This window comes from Lichenostomus cassidix, chromosome 1 (assembly GCF_008360975.1).
Source record: "Lichenostomus cassidix isolate B80296 chromosome 1, HeHo_3.0, whole genome shotgun sequence".
NCBI lineage: Eukaryota > Metazoa > Chordata > Aves > Passeriformes > Meliphagidae > Lichenostomus > Lichenostomus cassidix.
Genome location: NC_139479.1, coordinates 10,728,494 through 10,754,921, shown reverse-complemented (window position 1 = coordinate 10,754,921; position 26,428 = coordinate 10,728,494). Strand labels below are relative to the sequence as shown.

Here is a 26,428-nt window from a genome sequence, read left to right as displayed (position 1 = left end):
CACTGGGATACAATCTCTGGAATTCCTGTTGAAATTTTTTATCAGCTCTATGCAAACAGAAGATAATCCTGCTGTTGAGGTAATATGCTTGTAATAATCTAAATGCTACTTTATAAGAGACGTGGAAATGTCCATTCTGCTATGCATTTAGTTTTCCATTCAAGAAAAAAAGGGTAGTTCAACACAGTATGAAATGACAGCCATTAAGAGGGTAACAGATGAGACATTAAAATGAAGCTTGCAGCAATTTTTTTCTAAATTTGACAGACTGAGTTTTTAATTGTAAAATCTGAGTTGGAGTAATAAGATGTAACCTCAGAGTTTTGAGCTCAACTGCCTTTATGGGAGGACAATGTAAAATCTGAGAAGAAGAAAAAAAATCCATTTTAGGAATTTGGATTAGACCCTTTTGAAATAACCCCCTAAACTACATGCTTTAGAGTCAATATGGCTGGATCCCAAGACAATATGTATATGGCAAGAGAACCTTCAGCTGCTAGTGATGAAGCTGCATTAGATCTGTGAGCACTACGTACTGACATCAAATTTAGACCTGGTTAAACACTGTCTGCACTGCAACTTTTGAATTGTTGCTATTTACCAATCCATCAGCCTCCAGAAACCCAGAGCCTCTGAACCTCTCAACTTTTGTGTGACCATGAGCTGTTCAGTACCCCCAGGTGAATAAAGATGTGCCAGCCTGGGCACAGAGCTGAATTTTACCTCTTCCTTTATTTGGTCACTTTGGTATTACCTCCTTAGGGACTTAAATGCCAAAAACACACATTTTACTCTCTCCAGCTACACACACTTTACAACTAGTGAGAGACTTTGGCTCATATTTGAGTTCTGCCAAGGGAACCAGAAGCTTAACCATGGCACAGTCTTGGCTTGTCATGCAAACCAGGTCCAGGCGTGTTTGCTCAGTGCTCCACAGCCATCAGTGTCTCTGGTACTGCTGGGTGAAGTTTCACCTCCTCTCTCGTGTGGGGTCAGTGAGGGACAGAATTGTGCATGTTGGTGTAAGCAATATGCTGGCAGCAAGCACTGGAGCTCTGAACTCCATCCTGTGGGCAAGGCTCTGCTCTGGATCTCTGTCCCCTCCCATGGGCTCAAAGGCTGATGGCTGAAACTCCCTGTGCTGCTAAAAACACTGCATCAAGCTGCACATGGAGAGCTACTCAGTGCGTATGGACTGTGTTCACCCATTGCCATTCTGAAGATGTGCCAGTTCTTTGGTGTATGAAATGGAAAGTGACAGTAGGTTATAAAATTGTGATGGATGATTTAGGTGGCTGTATTCAGCTGTAAGCAATAAATGCTGAGCTCGGCAGAAACTACTAAAGGCAAAACTGCAAGTGATTTACTAGCAATTTAAAGCACACGAGATTTGTAATGCATGAGGCCCTCAGGCCCATCACTTCTCTTCAGTAATGGGAAACAATATTTTGGTGAAAAATGGCATGTTTAGTTTCAACTTTGTGCTGCAAAATATACAGGCAGCATAGTTTTCGTCATTTCTGAGTGTAGCTATTTACACCTCATTCAAACTGCAAGTTTATGTTCAAAAAAAGTTGGCAATATTAATATTCCTTGAATGAGTTTTGTTATGAAGGAATATCAACACTTCAGGATAACTAAAACAGAACAGTTTTAAAACTTCTGGTCTAAATTATTCACATTTTATCTTATGTGTGATAAACTTGTGTGAGATTAACTCCATAGTGAGCCAGTACTGCTACCCTTTGAAAGAAAAAATGAAAATGTCATCTATTTCTGCACAAGTACCAATACAGGTTAGTTCAAATACTAATTCTCATTTAAGAGGGCAGTGGTGGGTGAAGGGATGAAGCTGAATACTGAGATATCACATATTTGGTGTGACAGAGATAAACACCATCCAGCTGGGGGCTTCTGCTGAAGTTTTTCTAACATACCAATTCTTAAGTTCACGAGACAACCTTTTAAAATATTGTTCCATTTTGACCAGTGAGCGTGTCAAAATGGTGCAGTGAATGCCACTGTGAGTTTGGAGGCTAGGGATTTAGGTAAAATCCATGTCTTTGTTTTCCAGGTATATGTGACCTGAACAGTGTAATGCACAGTAAGTCTGCCATCTTACAACAACACAGTCTGAGACAAAAAGTATTTCCACTCAGCAATGACAATCACATTATGCCCTTTTTCCTTGGGTTGTTTCCAACATGGTCACATTGGCTTAATTCATGAGTTATGACCTCTTCTGTGTCAAAGGCTTAGATGGTAGGTGAGTTCTGCAAACGACCAGATGGTGACCTAATGACCACAAATCCTCCCCTAGCTGGCAAAGATCTGGTGTCTGGTTTCTCCTGTGGTATCAGGAGCTGAATAACAGTCTACTGGTAATCCAGGATGGAGATGGATGATTGGTTTTGGCTGACTTTCCGTGTGCTGCCCTAAATATCCCACCTTTTTCATGTCTCTGCTCTGTGCAATACATTTCTCCTCCATCTGCTCCTAGCCAGCTCTGTCTACCAGACGTCTCCTTTTGTGCACCTTTGCAGAAAGGATTGTGTTAGTTATAGACCAGCTGTTGCAAACGTCCCAAATTCCAAAGGTATTAAAAGTGTTTTGAAATACAGCTTCTGGACAGGTAAATGAATAGGTGAAAATTGTATCCATTCATCCACTTGTTAATGAGAGTTAAAGCACAGTAGTAGACAATGAAATTATGCTTCTAGCTTATTTTTAAATTCAAGTCTCTAGTTTAAGGTTTTCCTTTACTGAAGACTTGAACCTTTACAAATTTTATTTATCACTGCTCAACTCTAAAAACGTTTCTAGCCAGAAATACAAGCTACTTGATACTACAAATCCTTAGACTGGCAGCATCTAAGGGCAGGAGGGAGGAAGTTAAAGCTATGAACTAGATATTTATGCTTTCATCCTGAATCTATTGAAACCATGGTAATGCATCAATCATTTCTCTTCTGCCAGTGAAAACCCTCCTAACTTGGTCAATAGAAAGGATTAAGATGAAGGCAAAGTAGAAAAAGCATTTTCTGTCAAGTGACAGTGTACGTATCCACTTAAAATCAAGTATCTATACAAAGGGCTATAACTATTGAGAAGCAGTTTTCATGTCCTACAAGGACTTTTCCCTCCATATTATTCAACTGGAATTAAAAAAAATCAAAATCACAAAAGCTTTTAAGAACTAAAACCTCAAGATAAATCTGATCAGTCAAAACTTCACCATAGTTTCTGAGTGGATCTTTTCAAGTTTTGTTTCCATTTTTAAACAAAACTTCCTTTTTTATTTCCAATTAAAAATTTACCTATTAAAAGGTTGAGTTGGACTTTTTTATTTGGAATAATTTAGGAGTGGTAAAATGTTTAGATACTTTAAAAAAAAAAGATTGAATAATGAGAGAATACAATTATTTTGGATAGCCTTGCAGGTGGAATCATGAAGGATGTTTGATAGTCAAAACTGCTTTTAAAGAAGATGATCTTAGTAATCAGGTTTAATGGCAATGAGTGAGAACATTTTACTGGGACTAGGACTGCTAGAGAGAGGGCTGGTATAGAAATTACATGAGATGTGGATCTTCAGAAGTTAGAGACATCCAGAAAGGGCAGATATCACAAATGCTATAGAAGAAAATAATGAGATTTAGGCACATTATACATTCATGGCATGAGAAAGAACAAGATCTGGATAAGTTCACAATTGCCTTCCTTCTGTCACACACAAGCAATTGCCATCAGTCAAAGGTCATACTATATTTTATTCTCTTATGTGTGGGTGCAGAAAGCAAGTGGTATTTTCATCCAATTCTTCCCCTTCTGGGTGCAGAAAGCAAGTGGTATTTTCATCCAATTCTTCCCCTTCTAATTTCTTCATTTTTAGAAATGTTTGAACACCCAAATCTTTGAAGGTGTAAAGCAATTTTCTTTTGACTTCTTTAATGTAATTTCTCCTTATACTCTCTCCCTCTACATTCTGCAGGGCTTTTTTCCCCCTATTTTTTATGAGCATTGTGTTTACAACATATTAAATCAAAGAGATTGGATCCTGGGATACTAGAGATCACTATTCTTTCTAATTCATACTTCAAAGGAAGTTTAGAAATAGAAAAGGATTTGCAATTTATGTTCAATAATTGGAGCGGAGCACCTGCTAAGGCAGAATATTAGATTGCTTCATATAGTGACAAATGATGAGACAGTGATGTCCAATGAGTCTTGTAATGTAAATTGATTTCAGATTACTGTGGAGTCTCTCTTTCATTGACAGTGATTGTGCAGACATCTATGAAAAAGAGTTAGAGTACTCTAAATGCATGGATTTTTACTCTATGTGTTTAGGGGTTTAAGTAGCATGGTTTTAATGAAGACTGTTGAAACTGTGACCATATAGAATTTATTTTGAAGAAAAATCTTTTCCATGCCAGGAGACTTCTCTTTTGTTTCTCCACATGAGCAATATGGCCACCACAGTAGTTAGTTACTGTCATTTCACACTCTGGAGCCTGCTGAAAGATAGCAGTCACATTTTTCTTGCCTCTTTCTCTGGACTTCTGCCTGAAGTCTTTCTTCCATGGAACACTCTATTACAAAGTTGCTCAGAAAAGCAGGGAAGGAGCCAAAAGCTGCAGTGCCCAAAGAGCAGGGAACAGCCACTGTGGGCCTGCTTAAAATGTTCCTGGCATTCAGATGGAATTATGGCATGTGTTGGCAGAAGAAACTTTTCTGCAAGTGTTTAGACCCAGGGAGATTGTGTTATTTATCATACTATGTCAATCTATTTCAAACTTCCTGTTATAACAATATAAAACCAACATCATGTACAGATTCTGATTGTAAAGATATTTTTTTAAAAGACAACAGCAAAGGTGATAACTTTCAAGGAACAGAGAATTTTCAGATCCATGTTCCTCAAACCCCTTTTTTGTAGGATAGCTATCACCTTCCGCTTTGAATTTTATTAATGACAGTAGGTCTCAAGACCAATGTTGCTTGTTTTCAGGAATGGTGTCATATGTGAATAGTACTTGAATAGACTCTAATCTTTCAGGATGTGATGGGAATATAGAGGAGGACTAAATAGGTTTTTGTAATATTTTTGTCAGTGTTTTGAAATGTTTCACACTTTAATGAAGGGCACAATAAATGCACTCATAATCTGAAGATTTGTCCTTTAGTCACTGAAAGCCAGAACTGTACAAATTAAAAATTTCAGAGTAAACTGAACGTGGTCAGATTGTGTCTTTCTCTTTGCATCTAGAATTTCCATTTGAAAACAAGAGGTAGCACGTGTGTGCATCTAAGCCTAATACTTTAAAATTCCCACATTTGGGATCTTTAAATAGAAGACTTATTGTATTGCATTATTTATTCTTTAGCTGATAATTACTTTGCAATCAAGTAAAGGATATTAAAAGCTAATAGATTTGGAGTGACTTTGTGATTAGCAAGAAGAGTCCCCTTATAATGTGAAAATCTGTTTTCAGTAAACCAGTACTTAAAACATAAAACTGTATTTCACTCTATTTTCTTGATCTGTACTACTTAAATATGGTTAATGAAAGAACAGTGTGGTCTACTTTAGATTACATATTTAATTCTCTATATTTTGATTACCTGAAAATCTTTTAATTAATCTGAGCATCATTAAAAATGTAACTTTTACCAAATATTTATCATTCATCCTTTTTGGAAAGATTGTACAACTTTGCTATATGCAGATATATGGTATGTCTAGAATGGTAAATTATGCTTAAATTATGCTCTTTTTCATGGTTATGTTCCCACTATATGAACTCAAACTATAATGCAAAATGATGAAAATGGTCATGAATAAAAACTTTTGAGTTGGATTTAAAAATAGGTTGGCTTTTTCCTTTCTCACAGTGCTGAAAATAGCCTGTATTTTTTTTTTGTCAAGTATACTATTCTGTTGGATTAACCTTTTTTGTCTTTGTGTATAAAATTTTGTACTGTTACAAGAAAAGATAAAAATGTGATATATGTTTTCTGTAATTCTGTGGTATTTTTACAATGTTTATTACACCATCACTGAGATGTGGATGGAGATTATCTTTTCCCCCTGGACAGTTTTATACTAGTTCAATTTAGCTCTTAATTATTAACTTTCTATTATAACCTGTGATTTTTACCTAATTGATTTCATTTGTGTGAGTGCAGCTGGGAGGGGACTGAGATGCTTAAGGTAATCCATGTTCTTCGCCATAGTGCTGAATCAAAACCACGATCAGATACAAAGCAAGAGCTTATCTCCAGGTTATTTTTCTTGATCAATGTGAAAGAGTGGTGTCCTACATCCGTGGTTAATTATGGCTGTCTGACAGCTTCACAAGACCACAGGGTTATCCTCACAGCACATTGGAATGGGGAAAAAATCAGCTGCACGTTTGTTTAAATAAATTATCTTTTTGTTTACGTGAGATTAAGTGAGAATTCTGATATGTCCTTGGTTACTTCTACAGTTACACTGACAAAGTGTTTGTTAACTTGTTTTGTGGCTAAGTCTTTTCTGATGAATCACAGGGCAGAATTCCTCCAAGTGCTTGGGACATTTCTTCAACCCAGCTTCTGTACTATGATGAACTAAGTGCTCTGAACATTAAAAAAAGAAAAAAACCTAAGCAAAACTTCACATAAAATATCATTCTATCTGTCTCATATAGTGTGGGCACCTAGGGCATAAACAGAGAGAGTGATGCACAGGGTAGGCATTAGTCATCCAGGAGGGTTAGCACCCTGATTGAGATGATTACAGCTGAATGACAGAGGAGCAGGGAATATGGAAGAAAAGAATGTTTTACTTGAAATTCAAGTCAAACTCTAGACACAAACCATTGTCTCAATGGTTCAGGAGATTTTAACACCTTTTTTCCTCTTGTGACATTTGCAAGCAATTCTCCTGGCCTTATATAGAATAAAAGTGCTAAAACAAAGGTCAAAATGACCTCAACTTAAGATGCTGAAAGCATGATAACATGTATAGGAAATGCTCTGGGATGGCATATTTTGTTCCAGGCCTAAGGATTCATTGTCCATTTTAGTTTTGATACACCACTAAAAAGTTCTTTAGTGAAGTATTTTTGTTATAGGTAGTAACAGATAAACTTCTGTTGCTAAAATACTGTAAAAATTGTTTAGTCTGGGGAGATATTTTGCCCAGAAAAAAATCAGGAAGGATCTACAGAAAATGTCTTGACATGTGATCTTTCCAGGTTCTTGGGTTCAGTCTGTTGTTTTTAGAATACTGAGAAGTCAAGTAAAATCCATGCAGCCTCCTCCATGATTTTAGGCTCTGTGTAATTTAACTTTTCATCGACACGAGATGACAGTGATCATACAAACATGGTCTGTCACAGGTCACTCAGATGGCGTATTTCAAAGGAAATTTGGACTCATGGGAGACAGTTTAACCTAAGTCTAAGGGGCTTGAAGGAATGTAGGGTGTTAGGCTGTTTTTACACCTCTCACACCTTGACAGAAATCAGTTTTCTGGAGGTGCAATACCTCTCCCTTCCTTCTTACTGTAAAAAATGTCATTTACCTGAGAGGGTAGGATAAGGTGAAAGGACAATTTGGATATAGGAACTTAAAACATTAAAGAAGTTTGTTCTCACAAGAATGAGCACAGTTCAACCCTTGGGATTTGTATCTGCCAAGGATCAATACTTGGCTAAGAAATGAGTGTACTTTTTAGGGTTGAAATAAAATAACCTTTTTAGGTATATTTAGTGTAACAATGATGTCATGCAGTGTCTCATTTTGGAGTAGCCAACTATGTCTTTCAGCACAAAATAATAGGTTTCATTTCCTTTCCAGTTTTTAATCCCCTTTGAAAAATCCTTCCTTTGTCAGGATGGGTCATTTCCCAAAATAAAATAAATTAGAGTAAGAAATATTGAAAAACTTTATTTGAAAACATTAAAAAGTTCCCTCTTGATATTTTCTACCCTTTTTTAGCAAAGTTCATCTGAATTCACAAATAATTTTGCATCTTTCTTCCTTTCTAAAGCTTGATGTTCACTGAAAAAAAATTGTCTCCATTAAGGCAGAGTGAATTGTCTAAAAGCTTTGTGTACATCTGAGGAAGCAGACATAGTCATGGTCTATATAATGTTTTACTGGGAATTCTTTTCCTAGCCATCTCCTGAGTAACTGGAACTATCACAATTCTAAATGAGAGCAAACGAACCCTGTTTAGACTGTCTCTGTTTGCAAATGAGCCTGTAGCAGGTATTTCTGCCTTTTACCCACTCCAGTTCCACCCATTTGTAAAGAAGTTCCCCTTTCTACCAACAGGATTACAAATTTCACCTTATTTTTATCATCATCCTTGAATAGCTCCAAGCAATTTATATGCATGAACCTTTTAATTGACTTAAGATGCCTTTCTTAGGAGGATAAGAATTAGTTATGAAGCATTACTAAATAGGTCAATTCCCATGATGTTATAGTCTCTGGATAGTCTTCCATTTGATGCATAAAAAAGCAAAAGATTTTCTTAGCATATCTTTAATGTGTAGAAACCTTATGTTTTCCATGAAATCAGAAGAGGAAGACAGAATTATTATTTAAACTGAGTTATTACCCATAACCCCACAAGAAAATACAGATTGTATCCAAGCAAGACACAGAGATTACTGTCAAAGCTGGCAAAGGAACCATTGCCACAACAGTTTTATCAGGTAGATGAAAAGAGAATGGGAATATGTATTTACTTCATGAGGGTAAATATTCCTAGCAAAATTCTCACAAAGGGAGTATATTTCAATCTACCAATAAAGGGGATAAATTCTAGAGAATTTGATAGTGAATAAAAACTAATTATATAGTATTTAATCGAAAAGCATTTGTGTTGGCTTCCTTCCAAATCTCTTGCATAATTATACAACTTTCTTGCTGGTCTTTTGGCTAAGCTCCAGTAAAACATACTGAGTATGTTAGAAGTATGAAAACTGTATCCTGCACGAAGGATGTGAACTCAGTGGTCTGAAAGGTCTCTGTTCCAGCCACTGTTTCCATGACTACCTTTCAAATTAGCAGTGAGTGTTCACCCCCTAACACCAGAAATAAAATCCCCTCTTGCAAAGTATGAGTTGATTTTGTTTCTCTCTCTTCACAATTAGCCACTTCCTCCAGCTGACTAAGACTTAATAACCCATCTTGGCTCTCAAAGGAGCTATTGTCATCTATCTTCTCCCTGTTCACCACACTTTTTTGTGTGTGTGGTCATCACAATAGCATTTGGTGGGGAAGACAGGCAGAATTGGACAGGGCTCTACTTGGTGACATGAGCCAGACATACAAGAAGCACATCAGTAATTGTAAGCAGATAAAATTGTTCAGAGACCCATGGATTGACTAAACCCCCTTACTTAGTCCACATAAACACCCAGACTCCATTTCCCTTTATAAAAGACTCCAAAGGGATACACCTTTGCATAGAAGCAGTTGTATGGATTGTCCTCATGCATTTATCTCACAGCAATAGGAGCCTTAAATGGTTTTATATTTCATCACACTATTACAGCTGTTGAGCTGGGCAGTGGTAATGATGAGGGTTATTTTGCCAGCCATAAACAGATGGAGCATTACTGTGCAAAATGCTGTGGTGCTGTGAAGACAGTCAGTAAAATCCCAGAGTAGGCTGGAAGTTCTGCTGTCAGCCAGATAGTTCTTCAGCAGTTGGTTTCTCCCAATGTTAGTCACCATAAAAGTGTATTAATTGTGTTCCACTGGGCAGAAAATATAGACCCAGCCATTTGTATCAGAAAAGTTGCTGTACTATTTAAGAGCACTGCAGAATACCTTAGGTGGTCTATACAAAGGCAGTATAGAAAAACAAAATGCTGTCCATAGAAGAAGATACAAAACTAACCATTTTGTAAAAATAAACAGAGAAAATTTTATGTAATTTGGAGACCCAAGTTTTCCCAGTGGATTGCAGAAATAGGAAAAAACAGTGAAACCAGGAAAAAAGTGAGAACCCCCTTCCTCATTGTAGTGAGGTTGGACTAGATGGTTTTAGGAATCATATTCTATGATTCTTTGAACCAATATATGGGATGCAACCTGGTTTTATAGCATGGAAGTGAGAATTACTTTTATTAGAGTTGGACAGGACAAGTGTTTGTCCTAACTGTGAGATGAATGTTTCCATCTCTTCATATCTTCATCTTCTAGCAAATACTGTCTCTAACCAACAAAACCCCATGAGATTATGGTGTTAGTGTCCAAATCCATCCCTATTACAATACCACTCACAAGAGTAATTATGCTTACAGGTTTTCTTTTAAAAGATGTATTAAAGTAGTACCTGAGCCATTAAGCAGAACATGAACATCCATGTAAGAACAAATGCCTATTTCTGCATCACATGCATCAAGATTTTTCATTTTAATTGTAGGTTAAAGACATGCAGTATCAATATAAAATTAACAGAGTAGTGACCAGCATCCATTTTTCTTCCTCATATATTTCCTTCTCTAGTACAATAAATTACAATACAAAATGTTTTCTCTGATTTGCATCTTTCCTGCTTTACCTTTTTTCGTTTTACCTGTACCTTTCTGGTACAAAAGCATCCCAAAAGCACTATGTTTACTACAAGTCAGTAGTGAAAAGTAAAATAAGTAAAAAGATATCTGAGATGTTATAACATAAACTGCAAAGATATTCCTACTGGAAGCAAGAAGACTTCTAGAAAAAGAATGAAGTTTTCGGTGTTTAATCAGCATCGGAGAGATTATTCTCTTCCCCCATGAAGCTTATGATGCAACGCCCCCAGCCTATAAACAGTTATGTAAATGCTTAATTTGAAGCATATGAGTCATCTCAGGGCTTACAGAGTGTTAAGCAGTTTCCCCATTGCAGAAGTGTAGCCTAGCCCAGAGTGATAACAAGGGTGCTTTGCTAAGGTCCCAATAGCAATTTGTTTAGAGCCCTTTCCAGTGTCGAGCCATTCTGATGTTATTTATTCTTTCCCTAACAAGTTGAAAGCACTACTGCCCTACAGATTATACTGAATTAAACTTGACACCCTTTATATAAATGCACTAATAAATATTCTCCTTTCTTCACACTTCTTCAAGTAGCCTGCCAAAAACAAGTGACCTCTTGGAGGAACAGATGAAGAAATAGTGAACGGAGAAATGAGCAATCACAAATGGAACTAGCAGTGCTTGTTATCACAATGACATTTACTGGCCTCCACCAGAAGGAGGTTCCATTGCAATTTTAATGTGATTTGCACAGAAGAAACAGTGTTGGTAGATCTACAGCAAGCAATGCATGCTACAGTTATAACACCAGTGGGGTTCAGAATAAATAAGCTCTGGTACAGAAGCAGTACAGATGATCCAGTATGGAATTTTACAGCTTTATTGCTTTCAGGATTTAAGCCATTATTTTCTGAATATTGGTTTAGTGTGGGACATACTCAGGCCTACTCATTCGTTCAGCTGATGCTGGGGAGTCTCTGTTGGAGAATCTCACTGACTTGCTGCCCTTGTAGTTTAATTAAACTAAACAGAGGATTAGAGGACAAATCTCTCTGAGCCCTGGAGGCAGGTAAATTAGGACAGAAAGTGACAGTAAGTATCCAAAAGTTCTACAGAACATATGTAGTAGAGCTGGGACTACACAGAAATGTCGAGGTCAGAAATTTTGGGGAAGAGATAGTCTCAACCAGAACAAATGGGCTAAACAGCATTTTGGTAAAACAAGCAGATTTATGACAAGTCTGTGAAGATCCCCAAGCTTAAAATGCCCTGGTCTTGAATATTGACAGCCATGTGGGATGTTTCATATCTGAGCAGTAGAGCTGGAAACCTGAATTTCCTGTGAGCTGCAAGTGTCATCTTGGAAGAAGCCTTATTGTCCACCATGACCAGTGTGCCCGTGGTCTTGGTGAATCCCAGGTCCTGGGATGGTCAACAGGCAGGCAGTCTGCAAGGTACCGCTTTGAGAAGCTCAAGATGGACTTTCAAGGCCTGTGTTCAAGGTAGAAAGACATATTAGACTTTCCAAAATTGTTGACATGAAGCTTGCAAGCAGGAAAGCCTTGGTAGCCCCACGTCCAAGTAACTTACTCTCCTTAAAAGCATTTTAAAACTCTGGGAACACAGATGGGTCAAGGGTTGTCAAAATTCTTCCTGCGTCACTTGAATTCAGATTCTGCAAGTCCTGGGAGATATCCAAAATCTTGTTTAACAGGTCAGCCTTGCTTTTGTGACTATCCTGGTCTAACAGCTCTGAGGTGCTGATCTATTAAAATTAAATTAACTAGTAGACAGGAAAAAAATCAATAAAACAAAATGGCAAATCTTTTTTATCAGAAAACCTGTCTCCTGGAAATCTCTGCTTATCATCCCACTGTCTAAGCCATAGAAAATTAATTCTGTTGAACCCAGTGTGTCCAGTCTATGAATTATTCCTTTATGGTCAGTTGATAAATAAAGCTCTAAAATACTATTGAAGATACAATTTTATTCCTGTCTAACCAATTTAACAATTTGTCTTTGTGATTTTAAAAACTCTATTCGAGCTTCTCATGTCCCCACTTAGTGAAATGGTGAACTAGTAGTTCTGCATTTTTTGTCCTTCTTAGTGAAAATCTGTGGGTTTGCAGTTCTTTACACAAACAAGAGCTCATCTGCAATATCTCCCATGTCACCAAGATAAGTTTTTATTCATAAAAGTGACATTTGAGTAACTAATAGCTTTTTAATAGAAATACCTCTACAATGAATATAGAAAGCAGATTTTTTTTCCTTCAAAGTCTTCATTTATGCAGAAAATGTCATGTCAACCTTTTTCTTCTGCCTTTTCGACAAATGCTCTTTTCAAACTTAAATTTCAGATTCATTCTAATATGTAATGTGCTAATCATATTAGGAATGATTCATTTTATTCAGAATGGCAAACTGCTGCTCTTAGCTAGTTCTTGTTAGTAATGACACTCTTAAACGTACAGCAGAGGAATGTTTCTCAAGGATGAAGGAAAGTGGCTGTTCTCAGCCAGTTCTCCCATATCTCTTCTTCAGAGATGATACCATCTTCTTCTTCTCCTCCTCCTTCTTCTTCTTCTCCTCCTTCTTCTTCTTCTCCTCCCCCTTCTTCTTCTTCTCCTCCTCCTTCTTCTTCTCCTCCTCCCCCTTCTTCTCCTTCTTCTCCTCCTCCTTCTTCTTCTTCTTCTTCTCCTCCCTCTCCTCCTCCTTCTTCTTCTTCTCCTCCCTCTCCTCCTTCTTCTTCTTCTCCTCCCTCTCCTCCTCCTCCTTCTTCTCCTCCTTCTCCTCCTTCTTCTTCTTCTTCTCCTCCTCCCTCTCCTCCTCCTTCTTCTTCTCCTTCTTCCTCTTCTTCTCCTCCCTCTCCTCCTCCTCCTTCTTCTTCTTTCTTTGCTTTTTTATTTTTCATTATCACATCTCAGAATAAGTAATTTCATAATATTTAATGATATGTTAGGGACCTGGCAGGTTCCAGCTTTCCTAACTTTATGTGTGAGGACAAAGGTGTAAGATGAATCTCCATGTCAACAGGACTCAGCTTGCCTCTCGCCTGCCCTGAATGCTGGAGATGAAGGCCTGGAGTTGTCTCCAGGCAGGGAGGTACTGGTGATTGCAGGACACCTTTAGGATGGGGAGAAGGGATGGGATGAGACAGGGAGGCTGTGGGAACAAGAGGCAACAGGAATGTTGGGGGCTCTTGTTTCAAGGGGAAGCAGCAATCAGCCTCTTTCAGCTCAGCCTTTTCTTGGCAGCTGCTTTTAGGCCATTGCAGTGTCACTGGGTAGGTGCCATTAGCCCACTTCTAAGAGGTATTTTATTACCATCATCCAGCTTTCCATGTCAAACCCTTGAAGAGGTCAGGTCCTAACCTCAAAAGCAATCTTTTCCTGCTTCTCAGCTACTCCTCTCCTTCCACACAATACTGACATAAACATTCAAAATGGAAATAGCTTTTACAAGAATTCCTTGTTGCAGTGAAAGGGGGCAAAAATGAGCAGGATATTGAAAAGTTATTGCTGTTCCCATTGAATTAGCTTTTCTCTCACACTCATCAGGACAGGTATTCGTTTTAGAGACTGGCTGAAAGGAAATAGGAAAGATACAGGACCAAACACCCTTTGTCATTCTATTACCTGCCTGTGACTCGAATGAGGTGCTGCCTGCCACCTCAGTCTTAAAAAAAATCCTCACTTCATCTCTAAATAACCACATAGAACAAGAGCAATTCTGCCTCTTTTCCCTCTGCCTTTTATTATTTTCCTCTGTTTTTGCATGCTTTGTAAATGATCTCATTATTTAGCAGTAAACTTTTAGAAGTGTTTTAGGACAAAAAATTTATGTATGGTTTAACACACTTGCTATTCAAGATTTAATGCATTTTTAAAAAATCCTAAACAGCTCTTTCCAAACTTTTTAAGCTATCTTTGATTATCCTGAGAGATGGAGAAAATAAATGGTAACAAGTTGGAAGCAAAGAACTCACTTGGATAACATCACTTAGCTTCTTATCATACCAATAAATTTACATCTTTTAAATTTTCATACAAATACATGTTTTCTTTCAAAAGTACATTGCTGAACTTCCATGAGAAGGCCTATTTTATTCTTATTTTTATTTTTGTATCTCAGTGCTAATGAAGCTGATTCCTGATCCTATTTTATATGCACATCCTGTTAGAACAGGCAGACTAACTGCTTACAAAGGACAGCCATATGACTTTGCTTTTTATTATTTGCATTGCTGTAGTTAAAATCTGTCAAAATTTTCATCATAAATTAAGGCTGTTTTCAGGGACTATGACACTCATACCTAGATATTTGCCTCTCATGCTATTGAATGGTACAAGCACAGGATGTTGAAGTAGTAGATCTTTGCTCTGATTCAGTATGGATAACTGTTTCCTTTCCCACTTTTTGTGTTTGTAGATCAATGATCCTAAATTACCATTACAGTGTTTTAAAGAGGTTTCTTTCTTCTCACTATTCTCACTTCAGATAATCCATATGACTTCCTTTAAGTATGGATTTAGGCTCCATTGAGAGTGTACACTGTACATATATAGGAAAATTTCTGGATATGTGATCATGCAATACTTAATGGTTAGGGCCATCCATTTTGGACTGTTTCATAAATAATACTCATTACCATGTCTGCATTTACAACATTTTTAAAGGAATGGATGCCATTGAGACAGCAAAGGACTGAAAGTAAACACTGTACTAAGCACTTTCTAAAAATCCATCAATGTTTTACTATCCAGTAGTTTGTAACAGCACTTGCAAATAATTGCATCAATAAAAATCAAAGCCTGTAGGTGCAATGGTATTCTTTAGAGCTGGTGATGGGCTATGGAGAGCAAGGGTTAACACACCCTCTTCTTCCCCAGCTGGACTAAAATTCTAGCTCTGAGCCTCAGTGCAAATGGGTTTTGCAGAGTTCCTCTGGTCCCTCATAGCCAGGTGTCCACATTAAAAGGCCAACATGCAGCTTGGGGTGGCAGCCCCAGCTCTGGGGGGGGCTGGGGACTAGGGGAGTGGTGGCACCCACACCTCTGCAGACACCTGTGCTGTCACAGACACCAGCCTGCCACCTCTCTCCTTGCTCAGTTTGTATCATAAATATTGCATAATGAACATTTGTCTCTGTTCCTGTAACCAGCAGCTGTCGTACCTTATATTTCCATTGTCACTCAAATCCTGCTTTTAGTCCTTGCTTTGAGACCTGCAGAAACTGTTAAAAGCACAAACAACATTGTAGACAGTGCTCTGTATTCCCAGGGCTTGAATGGAACAAGGTGAAATTTTCCTTCACTTTCTTCTATTTTTCAGAAATGTCATAACTCCCATGCCTCTCAGAACACTTTGAAAATATTTTTAAAAACAACAAAAAAACCCCCACCAACGACAACAAAACAAACAGAAAACAAAAAAAAAAACAAACAACCAAAACCCAAAAAACAACCAAAACAAAACAAACAATCCAACAAGAAAATATTAGAGCATTGGTGGGCATGCAGCCTGAGGAGGGTGGGTTGTGAAGATTGTTCAGGAAATGCACAATTAAATAAGTAAAGAGGATTAATATCCTGCTTGCTGACCTCAAGCACTTGGCTTCAGATACAGGAGCCCTAAATGTCTCAGTTTTGCTGACAGGACCCTCTGATGTGCAACCATGGAAATTACAACTAAAGGAGAATGAAGATGGACTAGAGAAATGAGGACCACATTGGCTGCTGCAAGAAGATAAATCATTTCCACCTGGCTGCTGTTCAGACCCAGTATTCAAGAGCATCTCCTCTTGACAAAAATATACAAGAAACTCAAATAATTTGATGATTAATTGTTCTTGAGAAGGAAGTTTTTTTGGGAGAATCCCATTTTGTGATGCCCAGGACTGCACCTACTTCAAACACAGATAGGGACATCAGGCTCTGCTTCTTCCTGCAGCATCTCCACTCTGGCCAGGTCATATTCCTGTTAAAGAGTGACTGCCAACGTGAAGCCAGCCCTTGAGCAGGCGTTGTTTAGGAGTACAAGAACAACTTTCCCCCTCTGGCCTATGAGATGCAAGAACAGCAGAGGGTAATGAAGTTCACAGGTCTTCAATCAGCTCAAAACCAGAGTGCCAGAAGGGGTTGGGAGCAGTAGGCATGCGCTGCCATAGAAGAGGAGTTTTCATACAGAGCCAGGACCTGGAGGATGGAGCTGTGTGGCCCAAAACTGTGTGGCAGGCATCCTGCCTTTGGCCAGACACATCTTTTTCCCTGTGGGAATTCTTGTTGAAATGCAGGTCCCTTGCTCCACCTACTCCACTGCTCAGAAAGCAGGGTATGGCACCAAGAATTCAAGCTTGCCCCATTTCTAAACTTTTTCTCTTTAAAGTCAGGTAGCACATATACAGTGGTAGCTGGATTTTTTTATTATACTAGTGGCATATTTGCAGCTGCCTTCACTAAGTGTTGTCTATCAATCTGCAATTATACTGAGGTATAATCTAAAAATTGCCTGTCTGCCTTTCATGTGGAAAGGAAGCTGATCAATAGCAGTGGATTATTCCAGCATGTGCATGGTCCAAGAGTATAGTGTATTTGTCACCAAGAAGCAGACAAATTTCTCCATTTGCATCTTTGTGAACCAGAGGGTTTTGTTCTAATGGATTTTGTTTCAGTGTTTTCTTAGGAAAGCAGGTGACTAACACATGTAAGAGAAATAGAAAGACAACATAGTGTAATGACTATATAAAAGCAGGAAGCAGGAAGCCTAGTGCTGTTGGGAACCAAATGCATTTCCATTTTTATGCAATAGAAACATTTGATGTGCTAGGATTCTAAAATTACATAAACAGATACTAGCCCATTTGATACTTAATTAAATGGCAAATTGTTTCTAAGGTTATGCTAAGAATTAGTATTTTCTCTGTCCATTGCATTGCACCTTCTTGATATAAGGTGGGAAAACCATGATTTAAACTGAAAGCACATTTAAACTATGTCTATATCTCACTATTTTTTATCCTTTTGTTCACGTAGAAAAACCCAGAATGAATAAACATAAAATCCCTTTCTACCATCAGAGGTTTTACTGCAGTAAAACTGAAAGTTGGTGTTGGTTTTATTGATCTATTTTGTTAGTAATCTGCAGGTTCAGTTCATCAGAGGTCCAATTTTCAGTGGTTCTTAATGGCTTTCCTGGTGAAAACTTGAACATACTAGTGGTATCACATATTTTTAAACTAAATTAAAGTATTTTTAGTTACATAATATATGTGGTTCATTTCAATTGTATTTATCCTGTTGTGCCACATTGCTTCATGGGAGCCACAGTTTTCCCCATTCAAATGTTTGCCAAAATAGTCTGGGTCTTTCCCAAATGACATTTTCCATCATATGATCTGACAGAACAGAATAATTCATGAAAATCTTAGAACTGCTAGTGTTTCCAGTGTGTGCTGAAAAAAAAGATCACATGGGGAAGATGGAGTGTTTAATTATTTGTTGTTTGCAATTTGGAGTCTGTTTCCTTAATACCCACCCATGACACTCAACAGGCTACTTTCAAAGGTTCTAATTTATTTTTTTTTAAATCTTCCATATGCAGCCCATCTCTACAACATTTTTCAGAATACCTCCTTACCCAAATAATTCCCTGCAGCCTACTCAGTCCATGGTAGACTTGCTTATGAAGAAAGAGCAAAGAGAGTAAAAGAGTAGTCAGGCTGGCCAATGGAAAATAAATCCACAATTTATTGTTAAGTATATATGTGTGATTCCAAAGCTGAGAATTTGATGTATGCACTCAGATTACCTAATGATAGTACAAACACTGCAGTCCCTCTTTCCAAAGCAGTTAAAAAACAGCTGTTATCAGACATTCCAGTAAAACACCTTTTCTAATGCTGTTCATTAAATTCTAAGTCCAAAGAAATCAACTGGATGAACAGTTAGGGGCTGAAATAGCCACAAGAAGTTGAATTTGTATTTAGCCTGAATTGATAAGTCTGTTCCTTAAGATTCTTGATATTTACATTTAAGTGTGATCTGACATATTGTTTGCAAAGTTAGCAAAAATAAGTACATTATTTATCATTATCTAGAATCCAGAACATCATCTGCTCTTCTTTGCACAGAAAGTGTTGTACAGCACACCTGAGAGGGAGGCTGGGAGAAGGTACTGGTTGGGGTGATTTATGCACAGAGTTTTTTGGACATGGACTAACACCCACAAGAGACCAAAGCCAACCCGCTGTGTTCTGTTCAGAAAGATGAGGAAAACAGGATTTATAAAAACACCTCCACAGCGAGACATTTATGTCCTTTAATCTGCTGGAACACTCTTCAGGTTAAAAAAAGGAAAAAGAAAAAAAAGAGTCAATTATATCTACAGTTTTCACAAGTTAAAGAAAGCAAAGTGGAAAGGGAGTTGTGCTATTGTGTGTTATTCAAGTAGTTCTTCAGCAAAACAAGTCTGGCAACAGCTGTGTTCTGACCAAGAGAGCCACTGAAGTCCCTTTGAGCCTCCTGATGCTTCACCTCTGCATTCTGTTTGGGATGGAGAAATGTGTAGTGAGAGGTGTAACAGCTTGAAACTGTCTTTCCTAACTAATAGAGAAATTATTCTAGATTCGTAGTTTCTTGAGGCCCAGAGTCACCTACAGAGCTCCAGGAGCTCATAGCCCTGGTTTCATTTCTTACCAGTAAATATTCTTTACCAGAGGGACATACACTGAATCTTTTGTTTTCTTCTTTTCCTTTTTTTTTTCCCTAATATAAACTCTCTGAAATACAAAGGCCTCAAACAGGAAAAGCCTCTGCTTTTCTAGCAGTTTTCCAAAATAGGACCCAGAGCAGGACTTCACAAAGCTGAAGGCACCAGGGCTCTCTGTAGGTCAGGGAGTGCTGACCTACAGGTATGTGACTTGGTGACTTTCCCAGCACAGGAGGACACCACACAGCCCCTAATGGGAGCTCCTATGGACTCCTTTGGGCAATGGGGAATTGCACTGCCAGTTAGGGCTGGCTTTTTTAACATGTACCATCATTAAAATGCAACAACCACAACACCATAATCAAAGGCAGTGTGGTGTAAACAGAACCCAGAAACAAAACAGTGAACAATATTAAGCTAGGCATGGTATGAACTGATTTAAAGGTCCCAAGACATAAGTCTGAAATAGCTAAGAAACATGTGAAGTTTGACATTTAGAGCCATCTCTTTTTTTTCTTTTCTTTTTTTTTTTTGTTCAGTTGGAGTTATTTTGTTACCTAGGATATTTTCTTGTGACTTATATCTAAAAACAGCTAAGCTTTTAAAATAGAAATTATCTTTTGATCTCAGAGAGAGGGCACAGTACAAAAGTGTTTATAAATGCACTTGTTAAATAAAAGAGAAAATAGAAAGTTCTAAGTCAAGCTTATAAAACAATTGCAGTGGCTTTCCTTTTCTTTAGCAACACTTGCTTTATATTTGTGGTAGCTGTCTCCCACTCCAGCCTCTACTTCTGTGAAAGATACTTGCAAGAGTGAAAAATACTTGCTGAACAGCTAATTTATCAGCCTGACATTACCATCTATCAACAGGAGAGGCCTGCTGTTAGGAAAATCAAGATTATTGGTTCAGGGTTTTTGTTACCTCTTGTGAAATGAGGGAAAGTTTAACAATTGAGGTACCTGAGAGATGTTCTGGACATTTTGAGCCCCAAGTCTCACACACCACTTCTTTTTCTGCAGTCAGCTCTGCTGGTTGCTCTCTTCGTTGACTCTCTCTGACAGTCCTGCTGCTGAAGAGACCATTCAAAGCAGAAAGGATTTGGGTTTCTTTTCCTTCACAAGCTACTAATCACTGCAGAATTTTAAGTCATGGGTTAATCTTAGATCTTACTATATATGCTTCAGTTCAGCACTTTCTGAAGTGTGGCAGACTCCAGTATCTTAGGGTGGATTGCAGGAACATGCCAGCAGGAACATGCAGACACCTCCTTTAGGTGTCCTGCTGTGGAGATGTAATTCAGCAGATGGAAACCCTGGAAGGCAAAGGGCTTTTCACCTGCTAACAAGTAACTATGAGCAGGTGAATGAGTTGGGCTCTGTGGTAAATGAGATTTGCTTACTAAAAACAACAACAAAGAAAAACCTAATGAACAAGAATTAGGTGGGTTTTTTTCTTTTCAATTAAAAAAAACCCCAGAAATTGAAGGAAGGAATTTGTTTAACCTCTCACATAAATAGTGATATTTAAAAATTCAGTAAAAGTTGAAAAACTACAATCTCCCTCTGGTCTTGTTGAAAACCTTCTGCTGATGTTTTTTTATTGTGAAGGAGCGGTAATGTGTACTCTAAATTTACACAATTGTGGCCTGAAGGACTTATTCAAAATGTGATTTAGATTCCAATGCTATCAAAATTCCACTCTGCAGCACAGCAAAATACAGACAGGCCTATTAATGAAGAAATATAGCTGTGTAATCACATTCAGCATTTTGTATGATGCTTGCATGATAACATTTAGTAGAATGATTATACCTAACCCTTTCAGACTTACCTCTACTGAATTCAAAGTAGAGGGAATTTGCACATTGTATCTTCAAAACTGTATGGATACAAGCCCTGATGGCTTGCCAAAAACTTCAAAAAAACTACTACTCAGTGATGAGATTAGAATTTTGCAGTTCCCAGGTTGCAGTTATATTTCAGAAAAGAGCAAAACAAAAAAAAATTGTTTTGCTTGGTTTTGTTTTAGTTTTGGTCTGTTGTTTTGGGTTTTTTAAAATTTTTTCTAACCAGCCATATGAAACATGCAGCAAGACACTTACATTAAGGTCATAGAAGATATCAAGATGCAAGAATATGTAGGTAAACTGGAGGTCAGATAGCAGAGGGTGTTGCTTTGTGTATGTAAGGAAGAAATCCAGGGGAATCTCTGCAGGAATCATCCTGCTCTAAGAGAAAACTTACAGATCAAGAGTATATGATCATATGATCAAGTCGCACAGCTGAAAACTCTATGGTTCCCTTTTTTTAAAAAAAAAAAACAATTTTTTTTCTTAATCACATTTGCATTAAGTCTTTCAAGAGCTGTTGAATTGTTTTAGGACACAAGACTTCCCTGAAAATAAGAGCAGCTACTACTTACCTGCCCCCTGGCCTTGTCAGATGCCATTGGCAAAACAAGTGGGTCATTGACTTGTTTCTGTCAATGCTGATCTGTCACACCTAGGAAGTTAACAGCTTTCACAACCCTCCACTTGGAAGACTGATATTTTGTCAGTATTTTTTCTCAAATGTGAATGGAAAGAATAGTACTTAATTCCTGTGTGTGAATTTTGATTGTATCTGTCTTGGCCTTTTATAATTGCATTTTGAGACATTAACATTACAAATAAATTACATACTTGTAAGTGTGTAGGTATTTCCTAGGTATTTCGTGTACATAAGCTTTTCCTTTACATAAGTTTTATAAATGGCTTACATTGCACAGTAAAAGCAAGTCCCACATTTCAATGCACTTAACATTGTCTCTTTTTTGGCTCTCAATGTTACCAGATGTTGAGCATGGCTCTCAAACACTTCCATAATATGTCTTTGAGAGATCTTCTAGAAAGAGGTTGTAGAGCATGTCTGATTATTACAGTTGCTGCCAACAAAAATGGTTTCCCATCACTGAATAATCTGTCAAATCGAAGGTTAGGGAGGTGCTTTCCAGCTGATGGTAACTTGTACAAGTGATGGCACAAGTGGAATTTCAGCTGACCATACACGATGGCATTTCAACAACCACAAAGCATTCACTGTTTGCTAATTACAACCAGCACGTTCTTAGCAGGCTGATGGTTTTAATTAGAACTTACACACTTGGAATTCACGTTTTTTTTTTTTTTAAATGTTTGGAAGTTAGACAGTGCCCTCTGCTGGGCTTAGACTCCCATAGCAGTAGTTTGCAAAGTGCCCCAAACGTTGACAATTCGTGAAAATGAACATAAAATCCCTGTTGTTCTGCTCAAGGGATTTGCTGGTTTCAGGGAAGCACACCTTGTTGTGCTCCCTCTTTTCATTCTGCTCTACTTGGAGGCGTAGTGTGCAACAAAAACTGGTCTCAGTTTGGATGGCAAAGAACTTTTGACTAATTGTGTTTGAACCCAGTTGGCTTCAGCTGAGAGTGTGACTTTGTCACAGTGAGCAGCAGGAACATGTAGTCTATACATTCCAATTCCTACAAAAATAAACTCAATAATGTAAGAGTGTATTAATCTTCAGAACTAAGGATGATGGAGAAATACGCAGTTGAATTTACTTCTCATGTGTTCTCTTGCATGTCTTTATTGCATTATTTCACAGTTTAAAAAGTTATACTGAGAAGTCAAAAGTGTTATTTTTCTCCCTATCCTTTCTTTAAGCTGTTTTGATTTTTTGTTTGCTTTTTTGAGAGGGTGCCAATAAAAAAGCAACGCTACAAGTTTTACTTAATAATTCTATTCTGATGCCTTTGGACATTTACAGGCTCCATTAAAAAAAACATAGCAAAACAAAACAAAAAACCATAACAAACAAACAAACCCAAACCAACACAAAGTGGTTTACCCAGGATGTAACTTGAATTTACATTTTACAGGAAAGGGGAAAGAAAGAAATTAATTCCCTTCGTAATTTAACTGAAAACATTTAGTAAATTTAAAATATGAATTTTAAATCCTTCAAAAATAGACTATAAAACTGTAATAATGCAGCATTTACAGAAAAATTTAAGTCGGTGGCATAGAAAGCATTCTACATCCATTCATGAAACTTTTATGACTTTCAGAAATCTAGCTGTTGTTGGTACAGAAAACACATGGAGAGAAGCAATTGCCTAAGGTTAACTGTGAGGGATTTCTTTTAATTGATTGACAGGTTGTTTATACCTTAGCTTAAAGATGAAACAAAGCAGCTCTTGTATTTATTATCTGTTGCATGATTTCTACAAATCTGCAGACTTTTAGAAGCAGATTGTCCATGCAGAGAAGCTATTCTGTGCCAAAACAGAGATCATCTGTCTGCTCACCTCAAAGATGCACTTCTGGGGAAAAATGCAGCTCCTCCTACGGCTCACACTCACTCTTCTGACAGCAGTTCTGGGGTAGAGATCAAGATATTCTCCCAAAATCTTCTGTCCATTCACAACATCACCCTTCAGTCAGTCAGCCTTTATTTACATGTGCCTGCAGCTGGGAGCCTCTTAGCTTCACCAAGGGAGCTCTGCTCCCTCTGCAAGGAGCTGTGAGCCCTGGAGTAACAGACCTCCTTATTAATGGTCACAGCTGGCCATTAGCTGATCACTGAATCTTCCTTGATGGCCAGCTAATGAACTTCCCACTGGCTTATTGTGAATATTGGTCGAGGTAGATAGTACAGGTAATTTATGGCTGAAGCCCCAGCATGCTAATGGCCTTCACTGGGTAACTGCAATCAACACAGTACTCCTAAGTGGCATTACACTGTTCCTAATTTATTTCTCAGTTGCAACTCTTTCATGTTGAAAGGAAAATTCAGATTCTATGTTTAAAGATATGTTTTATTTAGGGGGAAAACTTCTTTAAGAATTTAAAAAGGAAAACAGCCTTAATCTTACAAATTCTTTTTTTTTTATTTTTACAGTTTTTGCCCTTAACAGAAAATGTTTATTTTTAAAAAACAAATCTATGCTCATAATATTCACCTGTAAAAGGCTCAGAAGCTCACTCAGAGCAAAAGTTATCTCTCAGGGGGTACCTGTTAGCTGCAGGAGCCTGGAGAGCTTTGATGGTTCAGCACCTGTGGTGTCTAATCTCTGTGAATCATGGATAAATTGGCCAGAAGTTACAGTCCCTCTGGCTGTGATCTTGCCAGCTCTTAAAAGCTATAAAGTTTCAACCAGGCCTTGGCTTGGTAGGAAAGCTCTGGAAAAAGCCCAAGAAGTGGCAGTGATGCATTAGGTAGCTCTCTTCCCTCTAAGTCTACTAGATAATGCCATAGGGGTTATCCAATTATCACAGGAGCCTGCTTTGGCTTTAGATGTGCAGGCACCTTCTCCCATTTCAAGAATGAACAGATTCCAGTGTGGCCAAGATATTCATAATCCTTTGAGGTTTTATATTTTCATTTTCACAAGTGTCATAATTATGATGCAAAACAAAACAAAAAAAAAAAAAAGAAGCAAAACTGCAAACCAACCCCCACACACATTTGGTACATATCTGCAATGCAACTGCTATAAGAAACTGGGTTTGCATGTCCTGGGCAAGGAACCAGGACATTCATCATGTTCCATTACAGGTTTTCATGCACTTGACCCACATTATAATTCCAAGTGGTGTTCCAATGCTCATCTCATTCCCTGCAAATGGCTTCAAGATTGCAGAAATCTTTCCCCCAGTGATTCCAAATGGCACTTTTTGAGCTGTGAAGAGATTGAGAAATCAGGTTTCCAGGGAGGTGTCCTGACCATCACTCCCTGGGGTGTGGAAACAGGAGCTATGCTTGTCTTTAGAAAGAGTTTTTGCCCTCTCACTGAAGATACTCATCTTACATTTGGCAAATTTTCTCCAGAATATGGGTGATTATTAAAATTTCTCGCTATTCAGAGATTCCATTTGATACTTTTTTATTTGAATGAGACCCTTCTCCCCACCCTAGTTTTAAGTGCTGGGATACTCTTGTCTCCTTAGCAGGCATTGCTTGCAAATGCATATCAGCAACCAAACCTTCATGAAATGACTAAAAGCAAACGACTTCCTAAAGTTCCAAACCAGATTGTGAAAGTAGCAGGGATGGCACTTGCCTTGATATTGCACATTTTAAACACAAACATTTGATTCTGTACCTTTCATGGCATGGATATGAGAGTTCAAGCCAGACAGAGGAGTCAGATGCTTTTACAAAAAACCATAAATCATTTCAGATAAATAAGACATTTATTTAATAATTACTCATCTTCTCGTTACACAGCATCCTACATTTGTTTCCATGATAAAAAGTAGATAAGATTTGCACATATTAACATTGTATGTTTGAAAAGGACCGGGTCTTGACTCAAAGCAGTGTATTTTTGAGGAAATTCATTGAACCCATGTGAATTTATGGCATCTTGGTACAGATAAAGTAGTGCTAACAATGTTTTTTTTCTCATTTTTTGTCCAGGAGCTGTGGCCAGTCAGCTTTAAAATCCAAAAATCAAACACTGAAAGTGTAAATAAAATATTAATTTGGTCTCAGCAGTAATATAAACTCCATGAAAACACTCTCTTCAGGGGGGAAGAAACCACTCCTTAAATCCCAACATTTCCTTAAGCCACTGTGTAATTATCCACTAAAGGAATGCACATAGCAGTTTAGAAGAGTTGGTGCATGTTGAGACAAATGTCTTTACAGCACTGGATGGGAGATCTTTAGCTGTGTGTCTTTCCTGTTTTATCCAGTTTGACCAACACACAAAATGTGTGCAAGGTGCCATTTCAATCCCCATATGCACTAGAGATGAAAGCCCAAAGCCAAGTGGTATGAATGAAATGTTAAGATTCTGTAATGAAAATAAACAAAGTGAAGGCATATTAGGTTTTTCAATCTTCATTATAACAATTAAATAAGCAATGTTGTGCATATATATGAAAATTCTGCTCCTTGCTGCATGTTCTGCTAGTGGTTCTTCCCATTCTGATGGCCTATAATGTTCAGAATTACTTCACATGTGCTTTTTTCAAGTGGCAATGTTTAAAACCTTCCTGTTAAAGCAGTTTAGCAATGAGCACACATCTTTCTACCAGATGTCCCTTGGGAATGGATCTCTACAGGAATATACCAGCCTCTTTGAAGAAACTATTGCAAAGCTGAACTAACGCAGATGTGATTACATGTCTATTTTACCTAAATTTTATCTTTTTAAGAGAAAAC

General features: G+C 37.8%; 1 protein-coding gene across 1 annotated transcript in view; it reads left to right on the top strand.

Annotated features, from left to right (window-relative positions):
• The window catches only part of IL1RAPL1 (interleukin 1 receptor accessory protein like 1), a 660,453-nt gene that overhangs the window by 607,012 nt on the left and 27,013 nt on the right, over window positions 1-26,428 (top strand). The window lies entirely within an intron of this gene.